Genomic DNA, 25,039 nt, shown 5'->3' with positions numbered 1-25,039 from the left:
AGGCTCAACTCTTCGTACCGGGTCCTCACCCATTCAACCTCTTGCAATTTCACGTCCATCAGGACTCTCAAAGAGGGAATCTGAACCTCAACCGGTAGCACGACTTCCATCCCATATACCAACGAGAAAGGAGTTGCCCCAGTAGATGTACGCACCGACGTTCGATACCCATGTAACGCAAACGGCAACATCTCATGCCAGTCTTTGTAGGTCACCACCATCTTTTGCACAATCTTCTTGATATTCTTGTTGGCTGCCTCAACCGCCCCATTCATCTTCGGACGATAGGGAGAAGAATTGTGATGTTCGATCTTGAATTCCCGGCACAGTTCTGCCATCATCTTGTTGTTCAAATTAGAACCATTATCAGTAATGATTCTCTCGGGAACCCCATATCGGCAAATGATGTCTCTCTTGAGAAATCTGACAACGACCTGCTTCGTCACGTTCGTATAAGAGGCTGCCTCCACCCACTTGGTGAAGTAATCGATAGCCACTAAGATGAACCGATGCCCATTCGAAGCCGTAGGCTCAATCTTCCCAATCATATCAATGCCCCACATAGCAAACGGCCATGGAGACGACATTAAGCTCAACGGATTTGGAGGCACGTGCACCTTGTCAGCATAAATCTGGCATTTATGACACTTTCGCACGAAATTAAAACATTGGGCCTCCATTGTCATCCAATAATAACCTGCCCTCAACAGCTTCTTCACCATCGCATTCCCACTGGCATGGGTACCGAACGATCCTTCATGAACCTCTTTCATCAATTGGCTTGCTTCTCTATCATCAACACATCTGAGCAAGACCCAATCAAAATTTCTCTTATACAAAACCCCATCCTTATTCAGATAGAACACCATGGCCAACCTCCGCAGAGTCTTTCGGTCCTTCTTAGATGCTCCCTCAGGATACTCTTGAGTCTCCAGATAGCGCTTGATATCATAATACCACGGCTTCTCATCATCATATGCTGTATCAACAGCAAACACATAAGCCGGTCTATCCAGACGACCTACCTCAACACTGGGGAACTGATTCCACCACTGCACCTTAATCAAGGCAGCTAGCGTAGCCAAAGCATCTGCCAAAGGGTTCTCCTCTCTGGGCACATGATGCAACTTCACCTTGGTGAAAAACGTCAACAATCTCCTCGTATAATCCCGATACGGCACTAAGTGAGACTGATGCGTATACCATTTTCCGTTAACTTGATTTACAACTAGAGCCGAATCTCCATATATGACAAGGTTCTTGATCCTCAAATCAATCGCCTCTTCAATCCCCAATATACAAGCTTCGTATTCAGCCACGTTGTTGGTGCACTCAAATGTTAGCCGGGCAGCAAAAGGAATGTGGGATCCTTTCGGCGTAACCAAAACAGCACCAACACCGCTCCCATTCACGTTAACGGCCCCATCAAACATCAGAATCCATTCGGATTCAGGGTCAGGCCCCTCCTCCGAGATTGGTTCCTCACAATCTTTCGATTTGAGAAACATGATGTCCTCATCAGGGAATTCAAACTTCATCAGTTGATAATCATCAATAGGTTGCTGAGCGAGGTAATCAGACAATACACTCCCCTTGATTGCTTTCTGAGAAGTATACTGTATATCATATTCAGTCAAAATCATCTGCCACCTCGCGACCCGTCCGGTCAATGCTGGCTTTTCAAAAATGTACTTGATTGGATCCATCTTGGAAATCAATAAAGTGGTATGAACCAGCATGTACTGCCTTAGTCGGCGAGCAGCCCAGACCAAAGCACAACAAGTTTTCTCGAGCAGTGAATATCTTGTTTCACAATCGGTAAACTTTTTGCTAAGGTAGTATATGGCATCCTCTTTTCGACCAGACTCGTCATGCTGCCCCAATACACACCCCATAGACCCCTCGAGGACCGTAAAGTACAGGATTAACGGTCTTCCCTCCACAGGAGGCATCAGAATCGGAGGCTCCTGCAAATACTCTTTTATTTTTTCGAATGCCGCTTGGCAATCATTACTCCACCTGACCGTTTGATCTTTTTTTCAACAACTTGAATATAGGTTCACACGTGGCTGTTAGATGAGATATGAACCGTGAAATGTAGTTCAATCTACCTAAGAAACCACGAACCTCCTTCTCTGTTCTCGGTTCAGGCATGTCTCTTATTGCTTTTACTTTAGCAGGATCAACCTCGATTCCTTTCTCGCTTACAATGAACCCCAGCAATTTACCGGACCGCACTCCGAACGTGCACTTGTTCGGATTCAACCTCAGTCTGAACTGTCTCAGTCGGTCGAACAACTTGGCCAGATCTACCAAATGCCCCTCTTCTGTCTGGGACTTTGCTATCATGTCATCAACATAGCATTCAATTTCATGATGAATCATATCATGAAACAAAGTCACCATGGCTCTCTGATAAGTAGCACCGGCGTTCTTGAGACCGAATGGCATCACCTTGTAACAAAAGGTACCCCACGGTGTAATGAACGTTGTTTTCTCCATATCATCTGGCGACATTTTAATTTGATTATAGCCAGAAAAGCCATCCATGAAGGAAAACACCGAGAATTGAGCCGTATTATCTACCAACACATCAATGTGAGGTAGTGGGAAATCATCCTTCGGACTAGCTCTGTTCAGATCTCGGTAGTCCACACACATTCTCACCTTCCCATCTTTCTTCGGGACTGGCACGATGTTCGCGACCCAAGGCGGATAATTAGTGACAGCAAGGAAACCAGCATCCCACTGCTTCTGCACTTCTTCTTTAATCTTCATCGCCATGTCAGGTCGAGTTCTGCGCAATTTCTGCTTCACTGGAGGACAATCTGCTCTCAATGGTAGCTTGTGCATAACAATATCGGTATCCAACCCTGGCATATCTTGATAAGACCAGGCAAAGATGTCGACATACTCTTTCAACAATGCCACCATTCTGCTCTTGACACTTTCCTCCAAAGCAGCCCCGATTTTCACTTCTTTTTTGACCTCGTCGGTACCCAGATTCACAACCTCAATCTGCTCTTCATGCGGCTGAATCACCTTCTCCTCTTGTTTTAACAACCTGGCTAATTCCCCTGGCAGTTCACAATCTTCTTCGTCTTCTTCTTCAGCTTGATAGATCGGATTGTCGAAGTCATATGAGGATGTAACAGGATTGTTATCAATGAGATCCGGAGAATGATCGCATCTGCATGAATGTTGATTCATGCATTGCTTTAGAACCGGTGTGAGACAAATTAAAAAGGAAAAAAAACATTGCCATTTTTATTTTGTTTTTATTTTTAAACTGCAAAAATAAATGAAAAACAGGGAACACCGCTTTTAATTGAAAAACATCCTTTTATTGATGATGCAAAACTTGCAAATTTAGACATGAGGTGGCCCTTACAATGAACCATTACGTGTCGGGTAACACGTAAGGCTTTCATGCATATAAAATCAAAACAGGAAAAATATTACTCTTCCAGCAGAGTGACCCGGATGATCTTTTCAGCCTTCCAGATCTGGAGCCCCATCCCTGGTGCGCACGGCTTTATCCATCGGTCAATGTCACAGTCACTATCAGCTTCATCACTCATCATGCAGATGTGATCCGGATCCAGCATTCCGGCACTAGTGAACGTGACCGACGTACGGCGTCCTCTGCCTTGTCCAGATAAGCCTCTGCCAGGCTGATACCCCACTCCGAAGCGGTCCTTCTTTGCGGAGATATCCATCATCCTGCCCCAACCAGGAGCCTCTCCATTCTTCACCACCTCGGCGGCCTGTTTGTACGAAGCAATGGACGGTTTCTCCTCTTCTTTTGCAAACAAAGCATTCTCCACCTTAACGGTTTCGAACGCTTGACTCGGCGTCTCCCATATTTCGCCGTCCATTTCAACGTACTTGAATGATGACAGGTGACTGACAAATATATCCTCTTCTCCGCACACAGTGACAACCTGTCCTTCCCAGATATACTTAAGTTTTTGGTGCAAAGTCGAGGTCACTGCCCCAGCAGCATGAATCCATGGACGACCCAACAGACAACTGTATGCCGGCTGAATATCCATGACGTAGAATGTCGACTTGAACACCTCCGGGCCTATCTTCACAGGAAGCTCAACCTCTCCGAACACGGCCCGCTTCGACCCATCGAACGCCCTTACTATCAAATCAGTCGGAGTCAGAATCATCCCGTCACAATTCAACTTTGCCAGAGCCTTCTTTGGCAACACATTCAATGAGGAGCCGGTATCAACCAGCACATGCGACAGCACGACTCCTTTACACTCCATTGCGATGTGTAACGCCCGGTTATGATTTCTCCCATCCACAGTCAGGTCCATGTCTGTAAAACCCAACCCATGGCTGGCATGCACGTTAGACACGACCGTCTCCAACTGGTTTATAGTTATCTCTTGAGGAACATAGGCTTTCTTCAAAATTTTCAATAGAGCCTCTCTATGCCCCTCAGAGCTTAACAGCAAAGATAGAATCGAGATTTTGGAGGGAGTTTGCTGCAGATGGTCCACCAACTTGTACTCAGACTTCTTGATGATCCTTAAGAATTCTTCTGCATCATCATCAAGTTTCTCTTCCGACCCCACAGGCATCGGTGTCACATCAGGAGTACCATTATTCACCACCGCTTTCCCTTTTGCCCTGGCTAAAGCCTCGGCCTTTTCTTTTTTCTCTTTTTCTCCTTCTCCTCCCCTCAAGGCATCAGGAGCAAACAGTCTGCCACTGCGAGTGAAACCACTGGTACCGGCATTATCCACCTTTGAAACGGTGGTTTCACTAGCAGTCTGATCTTCTACCTTCTCACCATTACAGTATACCTCCCCACCATAATGCCATGGCACGACATCATCTTTGTCATACGGAATTGGTCCAGGTACCGTGATGGTAACTGGAGCCGCCTCAGCAAGAGTAGACAAATCCACCGGATCAAAATAAATTGTTATGGTGGAGACCTCTTCTTGTCCCATATCAGCCCTCTCAATCAGAATACTCCCATTGTCCATCAAACCCTGGACAGTCCTCCTCAATAATTCACACCCATTCTGAACAATAGTGCACTCAGCACAATCATCACCACAGCCCGGATGAACCCCATTCAACAACAACTGCCTCTTGACCTCAGCCAGAGGAGTCTTCAACTGATCAATAGACAACAGCCCCACTCTGTTCTCCTCCGAGATAGCATTCACCCCCCTTTGACCATGCGTAGGCATGGGATTAGCATTGACATTGGGAGATGGTGCGAAGTTGATAGCTTTCGAATCCACCAGGTCTTGAACTACGTGCTTAAAAGCTTTGCAGTTCTCTACGTTATGTCCGGGAGCACCCGAATGGAATTCACATTTCGCATTTTCATCATAGTTGGCTGGCCTTTGATCAGGTCTCAAAGGTGCCAAAGTCCTGAGTTGTACCAGCCCCAAATCCATCAACTTCTTCAGCAAAAAGGAATAGGTTACAGGAGGCCTGTCAAACTGCCGGTCATTCATTCTCCCCCTGACTTGGTACCCAGCCCTCTGAGGCCTCTGCTGAAAGGGTTGTCTCTGTTGTTGAGGTTGCTGCTGTTGCTGCTGCTGATTATCATCAGGAATAGTTACCGCAGCAGTGTGCTGAAAGTAACGATCCCTACTGGGTCCTCTCTGAGCGTAGACCGCGCTGGTATCACCCTCTTTCTTCCTCTGGCCATTACTGAAAGGCTTCTTCGACCCAGACGACGAAGCATTGCCACCCTGTATTTTTCCGAGCTTCAGCCAGCTCTCTATCCTCTCACCAGCCACAACTATATCTGAGAAATTGGTGACCGGACAACCGACCATCCTCTCAGCAAACGCCCCTTGCAAGGTCCCCATGAAGAGATCAGACATCTCTCTGTCAACAAGTGGAGGTTGCACTCTGGCAGCCAACTCCCTCCACCTTTGAGCGTATTCTTTAAACCCTTCATTATTCTTCTGAGACATACCCTGTAGCTGGGTACGAGTCGGGGCCATATCAGCATTGAACTGATACTGTTTAAAGAATGCGTCCCCAAGATCTTGCTAATTCTTAATATCTGAGGACTTGAGCTTGGTGTACCACTCCAATGAGCCTCCGGACAGACTGTCCTGGAAGAAGTACATCCACAGCTTTTGGTCCATGGTGTATGCAGAGATCTTTCGGACAAACGCCTGCAGATGAGTCTCGGGGCAGGAACTCCCATTGTACCTATCAAATGCGGGCGCTTTAAATTTCTGCGGGATCACGATCCCCTCCACTAGCCCCATATTTGACATGTTGACCACCCCAGGAGTGGCATAGCTTTCCAATGCTCTGATCTTCTCAGCCAGCAGCTGAATCTCTTTATTCTGTGGTGGGGCACCGTATTGACCGAACGGTTCATTGTGCATCGAGAACTGATCAGCCTCTCTGTCTTCCTCTCTGTCGTCATCAACCTCGAAGAAAGGCGGGAAAAGACTGTCCTTGAAGTTCTGCCCAGGTTGACCACCAGCAGGAGCACCAAAACCAGCAGCATTATTCACTATACCCACGGTTTTTCTTTTTCCACCGTCTCTAGAACCACCCAGCCCCTGGTTGGAGACACCATCCAGGTTGACACCACTATTTGCCGCTGAAGCCCGCTCGAGCTTCTCGACTTTATCAGCCAGAGCCTTTTGACCAACTGCAAAACCTTGCATGATGTTGATCAGCTCGGTCATCTTGTCTTTCAACTCGAGGATATCTGAATTTGGGAGATCCATCAATCTGGGAGTATTGCGTCGCGTGAAGTATCTGTGAGGGCGTGTTGAGTGCAAAGGTACAACTCTACGAGCACGAGCAATGATTCCTTAAACAATCAAGCACGTTAGAACGGATACCTGCAAAATAAAACACAAGTTATTATGATCATGCATGAATGCAGTGTTTATCCACATGAGGAACACTTTGTCTCTCGATCCTGGCTTCATCGAGACATAATCTGGCAGCAATATTCTGATATTCATCATTCGATTTCATCATACAGATCAGAGATATATGATTTAGCAAAATACCCCCAACCATGTGTGTGTGCTGTGTGAGTGCATACAGTAAAGCAAATAAAGCTTGAAGATCAACCACTGAATGAAAACAATCATCACATAGCAAAATGCACAATAAGTGCCATAGTCATACATCAAATCAAATACAACTCTCCAGAATCAAAAAGGAAATACAAGCAAGTGAATTCCGTCAACAAGCCTGACGGTAATCCACACAAATGATAAAGCTAGCCTGATGAGGGTCCCACAGATGGCCCTATATCATCAACCATCTTTGCGAACTCTGCGGCGAACCTGAGCTCGGTATTCTCCTGCTGTAATCTCCCCACCTCCTTCTGGTGAATCTTCATCTGCCTGAAGTAATGATCTCTCTCAGCCATGCAATGATCTCTCTCGACGATGATCTTCACATTCTCCGCTTCCTTAATCTTCAGTTTGGCCTCCCACTCAGCAATGAGAATCCTGACTCTGTCATCCCTTTGATCCCTCACGAGAATTTGCCTCCTCTTCTGATCTTCAATGACCTTTGAAGCTCTAGCCAATCTCTCTTTGGTGATGTCGTGCTCCTTTGTTGAAGATGCCAAAGCCTGATTGACCTTCCCATAGTAGGCAGTATCCATCTCAAAGCGCTTTGCTTCCAAGGCATGTCGCTTGTCTTGATCTTCCATCTTCACTCTAATCTCCTGATTAGCCATCTGAACCCGAGCGACACTCATCTCCAATTCAGCTTTCTCCGCTAGCAACTAATCTCTCTCCCGCTTCATCTCCAGGAACTCTTCCATACCAACAGAAGAAGGAGATTCCTCAATCAACGGATACCAAGGATCAACCATAGGAAACGGTAGACAAGTAAGCTCCACTCTCTTACTAAGCCAGTCATCGAACGGAGGAAAAGACCGGTTATTGGCTCTACCCCAAGAAAACTTGCCTTTCCTTTGAATGATGCCCCACGCATCAGATACCTGCTTCAACCTGGCCTGATTGCCCTCAACCGGGAAGTACACAGTTTCCTGAACCTCACTCTTGAACGGAGGAAGCTCCATAGCGAATCCCATTTGTCTCTTAAGAAGTGTAGGGTTATAATTAATGCAACCCTGAACTCCTATAAGTGGCACATTGGGAAAACCCCCACAACTGCAGATGAAGTCTTGTCCAACCCCACTACTGTGAGTCCAAGCTATGTCTTTGGCCCTCAAACCCATCAGCTTGGTCGCCCAATTGACATTTTGGCCAAGAAGAACAAAAGCACCCCTGGTAGGCAAATATCCCATAAACCACTTGTATAACAATTGAGTGCAACATCGAATCAATCCCCCACGCCTCTTCTCGTTCCGATTGTGGACCGAGTAATAGACATCTCCGATCAAAGTAGGGATAGGATTCCTTTGAACAAACAAGCGGATGGCATTAATATCCACGAAGCTCTTCTGATTAGGAAAAAGAATGATCCCATAAATGCCCGCAGCAATCAAAGCACAAACAGCTTCCCAATTACCCAACTCAGCATTCTCCTTGGCCTTAGCTTCTAGGAAACTCAGATGAAAACCAGGCAACTTCCCCTTCTCTTTCAGACTCCCCTTAACCATCTCCGGACTCAAATAAAGAGCACGGGAAATCCCTCCAATATCAGGCTCTTCCTTAGTAGCATAGAAAGGAACCTGATTTCTGATCTGAATGCCCAAGATATCAGCATAGTCCTCCATCAAAGGCCCCAATAAGTAATCTGGGAAGACGAAGCACCTCAAACCAGGATCATAGAACTGGAGAAGAGTATGAATGGCGCTCCTATCTCTGTCAGTGAGTCTGAAAACCGTCTTCAGAATACCCCCATATGCCTCACGAAACATCCCCACATGGTCGGGTGTAATCAAAGCTATCATATCCTTCAGCGCACTGATCTCTGGGTCAAAGAAGCTATAGGCGACATCATCCTTCAAACCGGGCCTCCTCATGTCTAAGAAGTCTCTCAACCAGGATCTCGATCAAAAATGTCCCTGCATATGGATAAACATGTGTTAGATGCAAATAAATGCAGAATATGATGATGCTGATGAATGAATGCAATGCATTGCCATCCTCCACGTCGTCTGATCATTTGTTGCACTGAATCACAGCCCTGATCTCTGAACTTATCACAACCATCTGAAGGAAAATGCAACCATAAATCCAACTCAAGGGTTCCGAAATAAACGGAAGACAGATACATCATCATCATCAGACAATCTCTGAGCAGATCACCATAACCATCTGAATCGGCCCGGGGAATCCTGAAATAAACGGATCCCCACTGATAAATAACTCGGACATCACTCCGGCGTCTCAGAAATAAATGGCCATAAATCCGACTTATAAATAGGACTCTGATCAACGGAACCAATAGTCACCATCAAAGTCACCAACAGAACATGCATCTGTAAGAATCACCCTCCCCTCACAGGTAAATTCTAATCAGGTCATCCTAAGGCGGATAATAGTCTCGACAATCGGGCAGAGATACTCAATGGGTTTGCCCTTTCGGGTGTGCCATTGTAGCTCTCCTGAGATCGTCTAAACCAAAGATCCGGGAAATGATCGGTCACCAGAGTCAATAGCCCAAAAGAGGTAACCCAACCAAAGTGGAAAACCCCACTGAGGAAGAGCACTCTCAGATGAACCTCGTCCAGCTTGTGGTATGTCACGTCGCAACAGCATGCCCAACCGGCATGTGAGGAACGTGAGACCACACTAATCCTAGGTGTATACTCGGGCCTAGGTTTTAGCCCCACTTAGAACACCCACCCCAAAACAGAAGAACCACCTGCACAGATGACGGCAACATGATAGTATGATGCATGCAGACATTAATGCAAATATATACACAATCAGAATAATAAATGCCATAAATAACAGCACAAGCAACCTAAACTATCCTAGAACGCTAGGAGAGACTCGCTTAGGGAAGATGGACCAGCACAGGTCAACATCAGATGAGTCCCCAGCAGAGTCGCCAGCTGTCGCATCCGCGAAAAACAACCGGCGGGATGAAACAAAAACAACACAGAGCCGCCACCGTGCGTTATTTATCCCCAAAGAGGGAAAGGAAACGCTCAGAGTAAACCTAGAAAAAGCATGGTCTCGCGACCAAAGAGAAAGGGTACGGGAGTCGGTTATGCGAAGGGAAGGTATTAACACCCCTACGCATCCGTCGTACTCGACGAGATCCACGCTCAAACGATAGAAAAAGGTTGCTAAAACAAACATCACACACACACACTGAAGACAACACAGGTGGGGGGAAAAGAGGAGAGGGCTCGCTAGGACATCGCATCCTATGCCTACGTATCTCGTCTGGAACGAGAATCAGAGCTGCCGTAGTTCGGCTCACGCACGCCAAACTAGACACACACAAACACGGGCAAACATGGAACCCGAACGCCAATCGCTGGACTTACATCGGCTTCTGAACCAAACAAACACAATCAGGATACGGACAACCAATCACTGGGCTTATATCCATATCCTGACACACAAAAGGGTTAACAAGCAAACACACACAAAAAGAAAAAAAAAGTGCCCGGAGAGACCTCGCACGGTCTCCTGCCTACGTACCTCATCTGGTATGAGGATCAGGGCGACGTAGTTCCCCTGAACGGGAAAGAAATTCTAACCAGATACAAAGGGAGACACACTACTAGAGAGCTGGACTCGAGCCTAGGTGTTATCATGCATCATTGCCCTATGTTATGGTTTCTATCTACTTGCACAATAACAAGCTAATCCTAACCAGGAAAAACAAGCATGCAAGCATAAGCAAAATAAAGCAAACATTTCACATTTAGCACACACTATATCCAGTCAAAAAGTGGGCTCAAACAAAGGGTCAGACTGCCAAGGCAAGTCATCTGTACAAGGGTGGTGTTTAGCTCTTAACCCTGACATTGAGAGTCAGGGTGAAGCCAGATGAAAGGTGAGTGAAGATTAGACTTCACAGCTCTTATCCCTGGCCAGGGAGAGCTTCAGACAAAGGAGTGTGGGTTCAGAAAGGGGGAACCCTTCTACACTCAAGACTCTGACTCGACTGTACAACTGTACAAGATCTTGGGTTAATGTCCCAATGCATCAACACAGTGGTGTAAGCAGAGGGACGACTCAACAGAATAGCGGGAGATAGATTGCATATCTCTCTTATCCGCCAATTGCCTTAATCAAGGTCTTTTCCTGCTTGGGGACAAAAGTAAACAATCACAATCATTGCCTCTTAAGGAGGACTTCAGACAGTTGCCTGGCCAAGTAACAAGCCAGGTCTTCCAGACTACATGGAGACAAGAGAGTCTACCTCAATTGGTTTATACAACCAAGCAGTAGCACAACAAGTTCTTAAAGAACTAAAGCGACTATGGTACCTGAAATCAATCTAATACAGTCAGTATACCCATCACACAGTCAAAACAAACAATAAAAACCAACAGTATAATAACCAACAGTCAATGTACAATCAATGCAATGTGCAAAGCACAACCAACTCAATTGAGCCAAGCATCCTACAAAACACACAAGTTAGTTCACAATAAGTAACCAAATCAAACTCAATTAACTTGCATTATTCTCCTTTAAAGCATTTGCATCTCAACCTGAAACACAATTCAAAAGTGAGAAACAAGACCACTAGGACAAGCCTAGGGTCAAAAGGAGATGAAAAATCCAAAACAGCAAGTGAAAATCATCCAAAATCACAATCAATCAATTTAGAAACAAATCCACTTTGTCCCATGCTCATATCATTCATTATCATCATTTCATAAACAAAATATCACAAAGCATGCCATTTGCAACCTCAAAAGACCAAACAGAATGATCACAATCAAATTAATATCAAAACAGCTCAATAAATTCCACAAAAATTCCAACCTAAACAGAACACATTCAATGAGCATCATATCAAATTTCATGCTATTTGGACCAGAGGAATTATGGAAATTAAATTCACTAAGTCCAGACAAGTTCAAGCAAGCCAACACAAGGCATCAAAACAATCATCAACTTCCATCAATCATAAAACAGAAATGAAATATGATAAATGAATGGGATCAAAACCACAATGACCTATAATGTGTCTACAATGCTCATACCAAATTTCAAACTCATCCAATTAATGACCAGAATTTCACAAAGCAAATACCAACATGTATCACAAAAAATCAACAAATGACCAAACAGAGGGGAAAATTCCAATCAAATAGGAAATGCCATCAATAAATCCAGAAAAATTCACATGTATTCTTAACATCCATATGCTCAATCATGCAAAAATTTAGCTCAATCTAATGTTCACAAGCACATCAAATAAAATCATGAAATTCACAAAGCATGGTGTGACACAAATTGTCACACCTCTAATCAAAAATTCATATCTCATCAACCAGGGATCCAAAAATTGCAAACCATACATCAAAATCACCAGCAAAGAGTCCAGAACATGCATAAAAAATTTCAAGCATTTCTATGGAAGCATCATCATTTTATGAATGATATGGTGAGCATGGTACACAAATGATACATTCAACCAAACCCTAGGCCATTTATTTTTCCACACGTGCACAAAAATAATAAAATTCACCATAAAAAACTAAACATCACAAGGAGAATAATGCAAAAAGTCTCATCAAATTTGGACAAGAAATGAATCACTTATGAATTTTTGAAGTCATGTGATCAAAATGAAATGGAAAAATGAAATGGAAAAATGAAAAAGAAATGAAATAATACAAATTATAATGAAATAATGGCAGTTTTGTAATTCTTAACAACGACACCAAAACACGGTCGTTTAACTAAACGCAATGTCACAACGCCATTGGCTGGTGGTGGCGGTAAACAGAATTTGAACGCGAAGGCCAGGCCAATCAGATCTGAACGCGTATTTGGAACGCAATTCTTCATCTTCCTCAAACACGATTCCAGAAAAATCACATATGAACAAACTTCAACCAAAATAATCATGCCATACATCAATGGAACCGTCTAATCACGTACATCATGAATATGAACTTAGTTTGACCTGATTCTAACTACGCTACACGGATCGAGCAAAAGAATATTCGAGCATCAAACTTAAATCTCAGATTTCTCACTCAATTCTCAACCAAATTCAAAACCACAAGCAGCATTGCATTCTACGATCAAAGATCTATCTAAGCCACATCACAATTCAAGCAATGGTTGAGATCGAAAATTTACCTTATGGATGAAGCAGATGTTGAATCACGCGTTTCCAAGTCCAAGAAGGTGAAACAGATGAAGATCAATACTGTGGAAGTTGAATGGAATGAGTAGTTCAGCTCAATTGTGCTCCAGATCCAAGAATCAACAAAATGCCATGGAAGAGCTTGCTTTCAACAGTCACGATTCCTCAATCTTTTTGCCTTGATCTTGTGAAACAGTTCCTCAAGAGTGATTGTAGAAGATGGATCCAACAAGAACGAGCCAAATTGATGCAGAACTTGATGAGAAATGATGAAAAATGTCAAAAAAGTTTTGGAGAGAATTGAGAGAATTGGAGGGAAAGTTGGTTAGATCTTGAAGAATGAAATGTGATTATCAATTCTGTTACAATTAACCTCTTATACCAACTCCTTAATCCATTTCTTAATCACAATTAGCAAATGAAGTGAAATTAGTGAAAATGAGTTTTAAGTGAAATAACCAAAATAGCCTTTTCCCAATTTAGGCAATGTAACAGTACAATGGCAATGCAAACAAGTTCTATTTGGCATTTGGAATGTGTTGGAAAAGGTCCCAAGTGCAAATGCCATGTAATTTGAAAATTCACCATTCCACACCAAAAATACAAAAGGAATCACTTGAAAAATGACTTTTTGCCATGATTATTTTTGATGAAATATGATGATGCATCATGAAAGTACATGTGAAATGTGGTTTGCTCAAAGAAAGATCATCCAATTTGGCCATTCCATGTGAAAGTTATGCCACCTTGAATTTAGGCATTTTTGGAAAATGATTTGATCATAACTTGCCAACCATACATGAGAAAGTTCATGTTCTTGGACTTTTTGGAAAGGTGAGAGCAAGATCTACAACTTTAATGTTGAACAAAATTTCATTTGAAGCATTTTTGGACATGTAATTTTGAGGTGAAAAACTTTCCATTTTTGGAAACTTTCAATTACAAGTCACTTTCTATTTTTGGAAAGTTTTCTCCTGACTTTATTTTCTTCATTCTTGATGTTTGAAATGTCAAATGAAACTTGTTTCAACATGAATGAAGTGTCTCTAACCTCTCCCACCTCCACATCCATCATTCTTGGCACAGTTGACCACAGTTGACTTTTCTGACTGATAGATGAATTTGGCCATGCACTGATCAAGTTGAGCCTCAAACTCCTGATGACATGGCTCAATGATGAAACCCTAGCCTCCATAAGCTTAATATAATCACATGATGATCCCCATATCCATTGTAGACCCCATCTCCTTGCCAAGCCCTGATTGGCCCAATGCAGATGATTAGGGTTGACCAGTGGTCAAAACCCTAATCTCAAGGTGTCTGATCAGTCTCTTGAATCTCTTGGTGATAACAAGACCATGATGATGATGATGTATCATTTCAACCAAGATCAAGCTCAATCTCCTTGAGAAACCATGAAACCCTAATTTGAATCACACATCCTCAGATGACTAGTGATCAGTCCATAAACCCTCAGGCTTGAATCCCAACCTCTTATCTTCATTCCAAGACCTAGGAGGAGGACTTGCTCCATGTTACCACATGATATGCAATTATGCAATGCCTAATGACCTAAGAAATGCAATGCAAAATGTTAAACTAGTCCCAAGAGAGGAGGGCAAATTTTGAGGTGTTACAGATGGTCGTAAACAAAGATGGGGGGACTTTGTTTGGGCAACTGGGAAGACATATCCTCAGGTTCTTAGATAGTGAGAAGGTATGTGGGATCATAGACGAGATATTTCCTTTAGTTATAATGAATACCATTGGAGACTTTTGACGTTTCCCCAGTCCTCATTGATCGCGGTAGTTAATTCAATATCATAGTTAGAGTCGAAGAAGGAGAAATTATGGTCTTCTGAAGGGTCTGACATGAAAGCCTTCAACGACACATCAACCCATCTTTGGGGGTACTTAGAAATGAGGGTCACTTTGAGAGAAGGAAGAGACACTATGATGGTTGACTCAAAATTTCTTGTGGTTCCTTGCAAGAGCGTCTACAACTGTATCCTGGACAGATCCTTCACAGTAACCTTAAATGTAGTGGAATCCTTGATCTATCTCAAGCTAAATTACCACAACGTCCATGAAGATTCGGTGCCGATAAGCGCCGACTTATTTGGTAAAAAAACGACATACAAGGATTTTCAACAAGACCAAAAGGAAGACAAATGCAAGGCTATCAAGATCAATGTGACATCCCTCGTTAGGCAGTTAAGGGACATGGGAATTAAGCCCCAAACATGTATAGAAAATTATTTCGTCCAAACCTTTGTAGGTGAAAACTATAAATGAAAGGAGATACTAGTTACCGCATCTCTTACCAGTGTCCTTAGAGGCCAATAAGCAGCGACCATGTTGCTTAGTTAGTTTTAATTCACTGTATATGTAAAGCACAAATACTGTGATGATATACGATGTTATTCTATCAGAGAATAATTTTTTCCACTAAACTCTCTATTCCTTATGATTATAAAATGTAGCGAAGAACCATGGATGTTTTAACAATTTTCATTGGCGTATAACCAAAGTAATCAAAGCTTTATCACAAACAAATTTGGGGTGCTATCACAAACACCACCGGCGCGCGATTAGAGCAATCTAAGCACCACATTTCCAACGCATAAATAAATATAACAGACCACAAAGTGACAACAAAGTGCTCACTCCCTTTTGGTATCTAACCACTCCAAAGGCAATAGCGAGTCCACATCACGTCGACCTCAAACCAGGTTCTCACTTGGGGGTAGGGAAGGGGTATTGACCCTTAGGAAAGCAGAATCCCCAAATACATACAATAAAACTTTGAGCATAACCATCTCCCAAAGAAAAGAACAAAAAACTTATAGTGACGCCATATAAATAGGTAAAAACAATGGAAAGTCACCAAAACTCAAAAAATACACTACATGTCAAGAACCATGAAATTTTATCATTCATCAAAAGATATTAATACATTGGGTACAAGCATACAAAAAAAACATGTATTTGGATATTCCACCAAAGAAACTAGCTTCCTGTCTTGTATCACCTGGTCTAGAAATACTTGCTCTCGAGAGATAGACCTAATGGGATAAAAATATTCCACATGTTGCAAATCATTTTCAAAAGAGTCTTATGCAATAAAGTAACTCTCTTCCAGTTACTTCACATACTCCTTGGACAAGGCAAGGTTATCAAGACATATCTCGTGAAGATTGTTATCAGCCTTATCTCGACATTTCTTAGACTCCTTAAAAGATAACTCAAATTCTTCTATCTTTTTATGAGAAGGATCCAATGCTCGGTTTGCTTCATTGAGAGTGGACTTAGTTCTAGATAGTGGTGCCTAAGCAGAAACTAAGGCTTTGTTCTTCTTTGTCACTTCCTGCACAAGCAACTTCACCTTCTCAAAAGCGTGTCGAGGTACTCAAATGATTCCACAGTAGCCTCTATACATAAAAAGAGGCAGACATCCATTAGACTTCTTCTAATTATTGATCTCATTCGACAGTAAGGGCATCCATACGTTTTTGAGCAGCTATTTCTACTTTTGAAGATGGTCGGGCAAAAAGTCTTATCCATTCCCAAGAACATAAAAGGATATAATGGGTGATGCCAAACAAGTATAATAAACCAAGTAGGATAAATCCTCTTGAATATCTTCTTTATATTTTTTTAGAAATAAGAACAATTATTTTCAGAAATCTAAAGTCGGAACTCCCTAGACGTTCGCAGACTAGTGTGGGCCAACAACGTATGAGGCAATTGTTGGTGTAAGCCCTAGAGGCCAATACTTTTGATACTTGTATCGAATTATTTATTAATAATAAAAGGCTTTTTCTTTATTATGTTTGTCTAATAAAGTCCCTAGAATAGATAGTCTGTTTAATGTATCAAGTGTGACTTAATCATGAGATCACATTAAACATAAGGACACTATTCTTAAAGTATCCATAGTCGAACTTTATTGTGAAGTGGGATAACATTAAAGCATTAAGACTATTATGTATATAGACTGATGATCACATCTCATGGATCATGGATAAGGAGTTATGAAGTCTTAAACATAGGTATGAATATTAAGAGTAATATTTATACTGGATTGACCCGCTATGAGAATACTATATAGAATGTTATGCAAAGTGTCATAAGTTATTCCCATGGTGATAATGGTGTATACCACCCTTCGACCTGAAACCACTATGGACCCTAGATGTAGAGTCGAGTGCCTTATTGCTTATCAAACATTGTCCGTAACTGGATGACCATAAAGACAGTTGGTGGATACTCCACGAAGCATGCTAAGGGACATGAGTGACCTAGATGGAATTTGCCCATCCTGCATAACAGGATAAATGTCTATGGGCCCAATATTGAACTGGACAAGGATGACACGGTCTATGCCTTGTGTTCAATATAGACATAAGGGCAAAAGGGTAATTGTACACATAAGTATTATCACAAAAGGATTTGTCATATCACATGATATTTTCGTGTCTTGGGTAGCAGTGATGTGTTGCTAGATACCGCTCACTGTTTATTATGTTAAATACGTGATTTAATATAATTGCCAATGCCACGAAAACCTACAGGGTCACACACAAAAGGATGAATTAATGAGAGATAGAGTAACTAACGAATACCGTAATTTACGGTGCACTTAAGTGAAATGTAGAACATCGTAAGGTACGATGTACTTAAGTAGAATACGAAATATGGTAAGGTACCACGCGCTTAAGTGATTTTGGCATATTATAATATATGAGCCACATACACTTGAGTGAGCTTTTTAGCTTGCAGCCCACATAAGTGGTTCTATAAATAGAACCCCTGTGTAGAAGCATTTGTGCAGTTGCAATTTCATTTCTCTCTCTCTCTCTCTCCTCTTCTCTCTCTCTCTCACTCACTCACTCAAAGCCTTCATTCGTAGCAGCTAGCACTGAGATTGAAGGAATCCATTCGTGTGGACTGAGTAGAGGCATTGTCATCGTTTAACGTTCGTGATCGCTTTGTAGATCTGCATCAAAGGTTACAATCGCCACAAGAGGTAACGATTCTATCACTGATCATGCCCATTCGTAAGGATCACTAAAGGAGAAATTTTAAATTCTGCTGCATTTTGGATCGCTCTTCTCCTTCAGCAATATGGTCAAAATTGATGTAGATTCCCTTGTAGGATCAGACCTCCTTAAATTTCATATTCATGGACGCGTAACGAACGAACCTTCCACGTAAAGATCCTCAAGCTCGATACCAATCTCTGAACTTCCTCCATCATCAGGCCACGATGAACCCGAAGATTCTTCATCGTAACCCGACCATGAAAATTCTAGATTTTCGCATGTGTTGGAGTATGCATGTCTCGGGTAACTAAGATAGTGGGGATGCCTATTGTCACATGCCTTCTAGTGGTCAGAATATTGGTAACATCGGCCAAGAGAGGGGAAACTCGGGGAGCCTTCCTCATTTGTTAGATGGTTTTCTCACATTGCATTTTATCTCCAAGAAAATAAAAAAATATATTACAGAAGGAATCACAAGTAATCCAAAAAAAAAGAAGATTCCCCAGTTCACTCACAAAAAAGATCCTTACTAGCGTCTTTTGAGTCGTCTTCCACCAGTAGACGTGTTTCTATGAGCCATCTTAATTGCTTCCCCAATGCTGCATCATGAGGGATAACACCCCCAATGTAATCTAGAGCCTTGAAGAAAGACACTGCTTGCATATTTTAGAAAAGGTCTTCTTGAGTCAAATTGTCCATCATGTAGGCATATGACCCTGACTCTGACAAGAAATGGCTTTGCCTGCAAATTTAGGAGAATATGTCTGAGTATTGGTAGGGCGGCCCAAGCATTATTAAGCATATTTTAGCATTAGATTTTTCATTAAGAAGGGTTACCAAGAAAATTCGATTATTAAAATGCTTCACACTATCTAAATAAACATCAACACATCTTGGTACAGTACCGTAAAGATATCAAGCCATAACCCTTTAATGAAATAACCGAACTACATTGAGCTTTGAAAAGGTGGAATAAAGTGCCAAGGTTGGAAAACTCTTCTAGTATTTGCACCATTATTGGGAGATTTTAATGTAAACCCAACTCATCGAATGCAGTTGTGTAGGGGCGATTAACAGGCGATTAAGAATGTCAATTTTAAAATTGTTGAAATAGAGACATAAACTTATTAAAAAGAGAATAAATTATAAAGATGGGTGACACACTCATCATACTTGTTACACACCCTCTTATCTTCCTAAGGAATAAGTACTCACTAGTCATACGGAGGTTCCACCTTGATGGAAGCTCGACCTAATCTGCCCTCAAAGATGAAAGTGGATGTGGTATCAAATGTATCTTGATCCATCCACACTAACAAATTATCTCCCTTTATCTTACAAAGCACAGTATGTGGAATTTCCATTATGGAGGATATTGTCAACACAAAAAAGGTAAATATAAAGAAATGTCACTCCAATCAAATATACCAATAATAGAAGTTTGAGCATCAGAGATACCAAAAACTCACTTTCCACAAACCATAACTAATACGGAAGCGAAAATAATAAAAATGTATTGACTCTACCTTAAAAGAATTAGGTTGGTTGTCTATGCGTGTTAATTATAATCAAATGGATATCATATATGAACTTAACCAGGAAATTATAGCAGAAAAGTTGACGAGAAAGAGCGAAGTTGGCAAACACAAAGAAGATCTTTTGCAGTCCGCGAATGGTAAAAAGGGGAAAATGATGTTTCAGGAAGCTTTTGTGTGTGCCTAAACCATAGAGGGTCGTATGATCAAGTACCCTAAGAAAGATGAAGCATCATTATCAACTAGCCTAAGGACTAAGGACACACGTCAGAGATTTTATATGAAACGTTACATATTACATGAAAGATGTTTAATGTGTTTGTTCCCATTGATAGCGACATTCCAACAAGGCTTTTCACCTCCTTGGCCAACAACCGGACTAGGGCGTATACAACAAACCCTCGTCATGCAAAGCAAAGATTAGGGTTAGAGGGGATAACTATTATGGATCGCTCACAAGGGTCGAGGCGAAAAGCCCACAGGCAAAGCAAAGGAAGCAAACGTGAGGAACAACTATTGCCTCATTCTCGCCTAAAACTGTCAACTTTACCCCCAAGGCATCACAAACTGTCCAGATCAATCAAACGGTTGTTCGCACTACACGCCGCACTTCTCGTAGATGGTTTAAACTGCTCTCATTATATAAGAGAGAATGTGTTTCATTCTCATGTATTCAAATTAATTCTCACTCTCTTATCACTTTTCATTCTCTCAATAATGTTAATCTTACAAGTTAGTGTTACCATCTTCATCATATCGAAAGTTTATTCTACCCTACCAAAATTATATTTTACCGCTCATGAAACAACTCTAATTTCATAGTTGACAAAAAAAATTATTTTAATTAATAATAAATGTAGTTATGACATTATTGTCTGAAAAGAATTTTGAAATATCGTAGATTCTAAAAAAGACTTACTCATGAAAAATAATAATGCTTTGAAGAAAAGAGAAATATCAACAAATTGGTCTAATAATAATCATTTAAAAATTAAGTCAAACAAATATTCATATTAAATTAGAAGAGAGTATGGTCATAAAATTGCTATCTAGTGTTTGTCTTTATAGATATAAAGATCGCTAGATGTTAAGGCTATAATGTTTATGCTCATAGTTTTAGTTTTAAGAAAATGCAGTTTAGTCAAACAATTTTTATTTTTTTTATAATCAAATAATGAAATAAAGAATACAAAGTACTCGAACCCAAAATAAATTGTAAATTTATCACTTCCCACGGGCAAACGCATCAAAACAATTCTAAACTTAAATTCTTTAGTATAAGATATTCTTAAGTTTTTTGTTCTTGTTCTTTTTATAATTTTTTCAACAAAATTAAAATAGTATTAATTATTTCTTTATCAACATATTTTAATTATTTTACGTTTCTTAAAATCTATAATAAATATTTTAAAACAGATATTCACTAATTCTCTTTTCTAAAAAATAAATTTATAAATATATACAATTTATCTATAAATTTATTACAACATTTTCTTCAAAAACTTTTCGTAGTTTTTAGAAATTAACTATCATAATGTATTCTACAGTTTAATATTTATAGATTGTTAGTAATAAAAAAAATTGTATTACAAGTAATTACAATCAATCGTTACTATGATTTTAAAGGTTCTCGTGATAGAATTTCAAAATAAATAAAAATAAAAGCTATTTTGGCACCAAATCATATTATTTAATACGGTGAATAATAAAATATTATAATAATATATTTTTTTAATTTTTTCTATAATTAAGGAATACTATATAAAATTGTGCGATTAATCAATTTCATAATTTTATTAATTAATATTTTATATATCATTAATCAACTTTGTTTTACTACTAAAAAAATTATTTTTAATATCGAAACGTTTATTATCAACTTCATCACTTCATTAACCAACTTTTTAATTTTCATTAACCAACTTTATTTTACTACTAAAAATTATTTTTAATATCTAAGCATTTATTAACAACTTCATCACTTTATTAACCAATTTCTTACATTTCATTAACCAACTTCATTTTACTACAAAATGTCAATGTTAATGTATTGTACACGGACATTGTTCACGGGTATTATTCACGTACATGTGTACTCTTCATTTGGGATTGTTCACGTCACTGTTCATTCAGTGTTCACTGTTCATCGTATTTGTGAACAATGCATACAATGTAGTGTAGAAAATGGTGTCAAGATAGCAAACCCGAATTTAAATTTTTAAGAGAGGGAGGTAACACATGGAGGGATGAGATATATCGTGTTTCAACAATTTTTAATGGACTTGTCGATGGGGTAAAAATAAATGTAGTTGAATTAGACTCTGTGTCGCACCGTGAAAAATACTTGAGCGCATCGCACGCTCAAAGATACAACATAGTCACCATCGAATTTTATTTATTCCAAAAGGAAAGTAAAAATATCGATAAAACTCGGGGGAAGAGAAAAGGCGTAAGGAAGTCAGTTATACAAGGAGAATGTATTAGCACCCCTCACATCTGTTGTACTCAACGAGAACCATTTTGATTGTTCTTTGCACTTATGGGTGTTGCTAATTAAATGTTACTTGCAATTAATCTAAATAAAAGGGAAAAAAGGTTTATAAATTAGTGTGATCGCTGAGGATTGGGGCTCTCGTGTCTACATATTCTCATAGTGCAATGAGAAAATCAAAGTTTCGTAGTTCATGGTAGAAAATACTGATTTGTTGGTTGATTTTAGGGAATAATGTTATAATCGTATCCTAGAAGTGTGTAGACGCTAGTTGATTCTGACCCTTGTTTGGGTGCTCTAAGCTTTTAGTCTGACTGCTAAAGAACGGATTATAACAATTCTTTTATGAAAAGAAAAGTTGATTGTTTTTAAAAAGGTTTGTGTGATGAACGAAAAAAGAAAAAGTTGATCGAATTGAGCAAAAGGAAGAAACTTGCTTAAAGTGTAAAAGAAATGGTGCAATGAGAAAAGTGTTATGAAATGAGAAAGGAGTTGTTTATGTGTGGTGATAGTATCGTTTGAAGCATAGGTTGTGTTAATTGAATCCATAGAGTGATGTGCATGAACCAAAGACTGTAGCGTTAACCAATAGATGATGTTACCAATGAGAAAAAGAGTGGCGATAACTAATAAGTGGTGTGGCCCTAGAAAAAAAGAGTGACAGTAACCAATGAATGGTGTGACCCTATAGAAAAAGAGTGGTGGTAACTAATAAGTGGCATGGTCTTAGAGAAAAAGAGTGGTGGTAACCAATAAGTGGTATGGCCCTAGAGAAAAAAGATTGGTGGTAACCAATAAATAATATGGCCAATAAGAAGAAAAAGTGTGGTGGTAACCAATAAATGGTGTAACCAATATGTTGTGGTTCAAAGAGGAGTTTTTAACCATAAGGTGACTAACCCTAAGAATGTATGGATGCCAAAGAATGCAGTTTTTGGTCCAAAGAGGTAAGTGTTTAGGTGAAGATTATTGAGGTGATGAGGTGTTGAAGAAGGCTTGACAGTTATTCGATTTGAATTATACTAAAGTCTATGAGTGGAGGTGAATACTTTGAACAACTGGGTCATTCGTCCCGTATCCAAAGATATCCATAATGAGGATATGAATGTTCCTCTCATTCCTTCTCCATTATTTAAGGATCGTGGCGCATAATTCTCATCATAACTAACAAGTGTTGAAGCTGAATCTTTTTGGTTATGCTTGATAATGATCCAGTCTTGAAGTCCAGTGTCTTCAAAGTCTTACAGGAGAAACCTGTCTTGACTTGAGGTCCAGGTGCAAATATAGGGATCTAATCATATCAAGTGATCAAGAGAGTTTTGATCACTTGATTGGATTTAGGGATTAGACATATGTCAAAGGATTAGTCAATCAAAGAAGACTTTGATCAACTTAATCAATCGAAGATATGATCAAGTTGTGAGTTACAAGCTCAAGGATTTTTATGAAAGGATTAAATTCACAACAATATTAAAAAGCAAGTTAATTTTCTAAGGTGAACATGTATTATTTCTAAAAATCTAATTTTAAGATTAACCTAAAAACTACATAATTATTATTTATTTTTTCTCAAAAAAATATAGATTAAATGTGAAAATCAACTAAAGCCTAATTATCTAAGTGTTATTATTGTCAAGGTAGTTTCCATATGAAATATATTAAAATGTAGTAAAATAAATTTAAAAAGATATAAAACAACAAGTAAAAAACTAAAGGAAATAAATAAATAATACAAAGGTCGGGATGTGTATTGGATTTGCAGTGTGCGATTAGCAACTCTGCATGGGCCTGAATTGAAATCCCACTATGTTAAATCTCGTCGGGAAGGGGGTATGCTCATTGTGTAGGGTGCAACATATGTTGTTTGGTTCAGAGAGGTCCTAGGCCCAAGATGCATTTGGCGAGACAAAGAGAGTATATGGTGTATTGGACTGTGAAGGGGTGTACATGAGTGGATCAGTGGACCTTAGAGTTTAGGGTTATGAATCTATAACATCTGCTCTATGAATTGGCCAATGGTTCGCAGAGAGTTGGGGTTGGAAATAATAGACAAGGATAGGTCAACTTTGTATGACAAGTTACTTTCTAATCGGTTGTCAGAAGTGAGAGAATCTTTGATGATAGAATCCTTTTGTTCACAGCCACCTGAAAAATGGTTGAGTCTACCAGATATGGGTTACTTGATAGCGAATCGCTATAATGTTGTACTTATCTGTTTAGGCAATCTGTGCATGACTTTCTTTCCGATGATAAGTTCACATTCACCAAATGTCTCTATTTATTGCATTGGTTTTGTTAACCACAATCATTGGGTTCAAGTACGTATTTATATGCCTAAATATTTTAATTATTTCACTACATTATTTCAGTTAATATTTTATGTTATATGACTTAATATTTTAATTATTTTACTTTATCAGGTTAACATGAAAGAGGGGTTTCCATTGCCACCGGTCACATTAGATTGGAAGAAATTTCGTTCTCATACAGCAACTACTTGGATGTTAGGATTTGCAGGACGTATGCAATATTGGCAATTACTTACACCTGTATTAGCATGAATATGTACTCAAAACATAAATATGTAATCAAAACATGAATTTTATATTATGTCTATTATATTCAGTTCTAAAACTTAATACATAAATCAATGTGAACGAGAAATATGCAAAGCTTCAAATAAATCAGCAAACTGTGGATCTTCCTCTTCGGTATTAACCTGTCTCAGA

This window comes from Lathyrus oleraceus, chromosome 1 (genome assembly GCF_024323335.1).
Source record: "Lathyrus oleraceus cultivar Zhongwan6 chromosome 1, CAAS_Psat_ZW6_1.0, whole genome shotgun sequence".
NCBI lineage: Eukaryota > Viridiplantae > Streptophyta > Magnoliopsida > Fabales > Fabaceae > Lathyrus > Lathyrus oleraceus.
The sequence above is the reverse complement of the archived record's forward strand: the minus strand, read 5'-3'. Positions refer to the sequence as shown.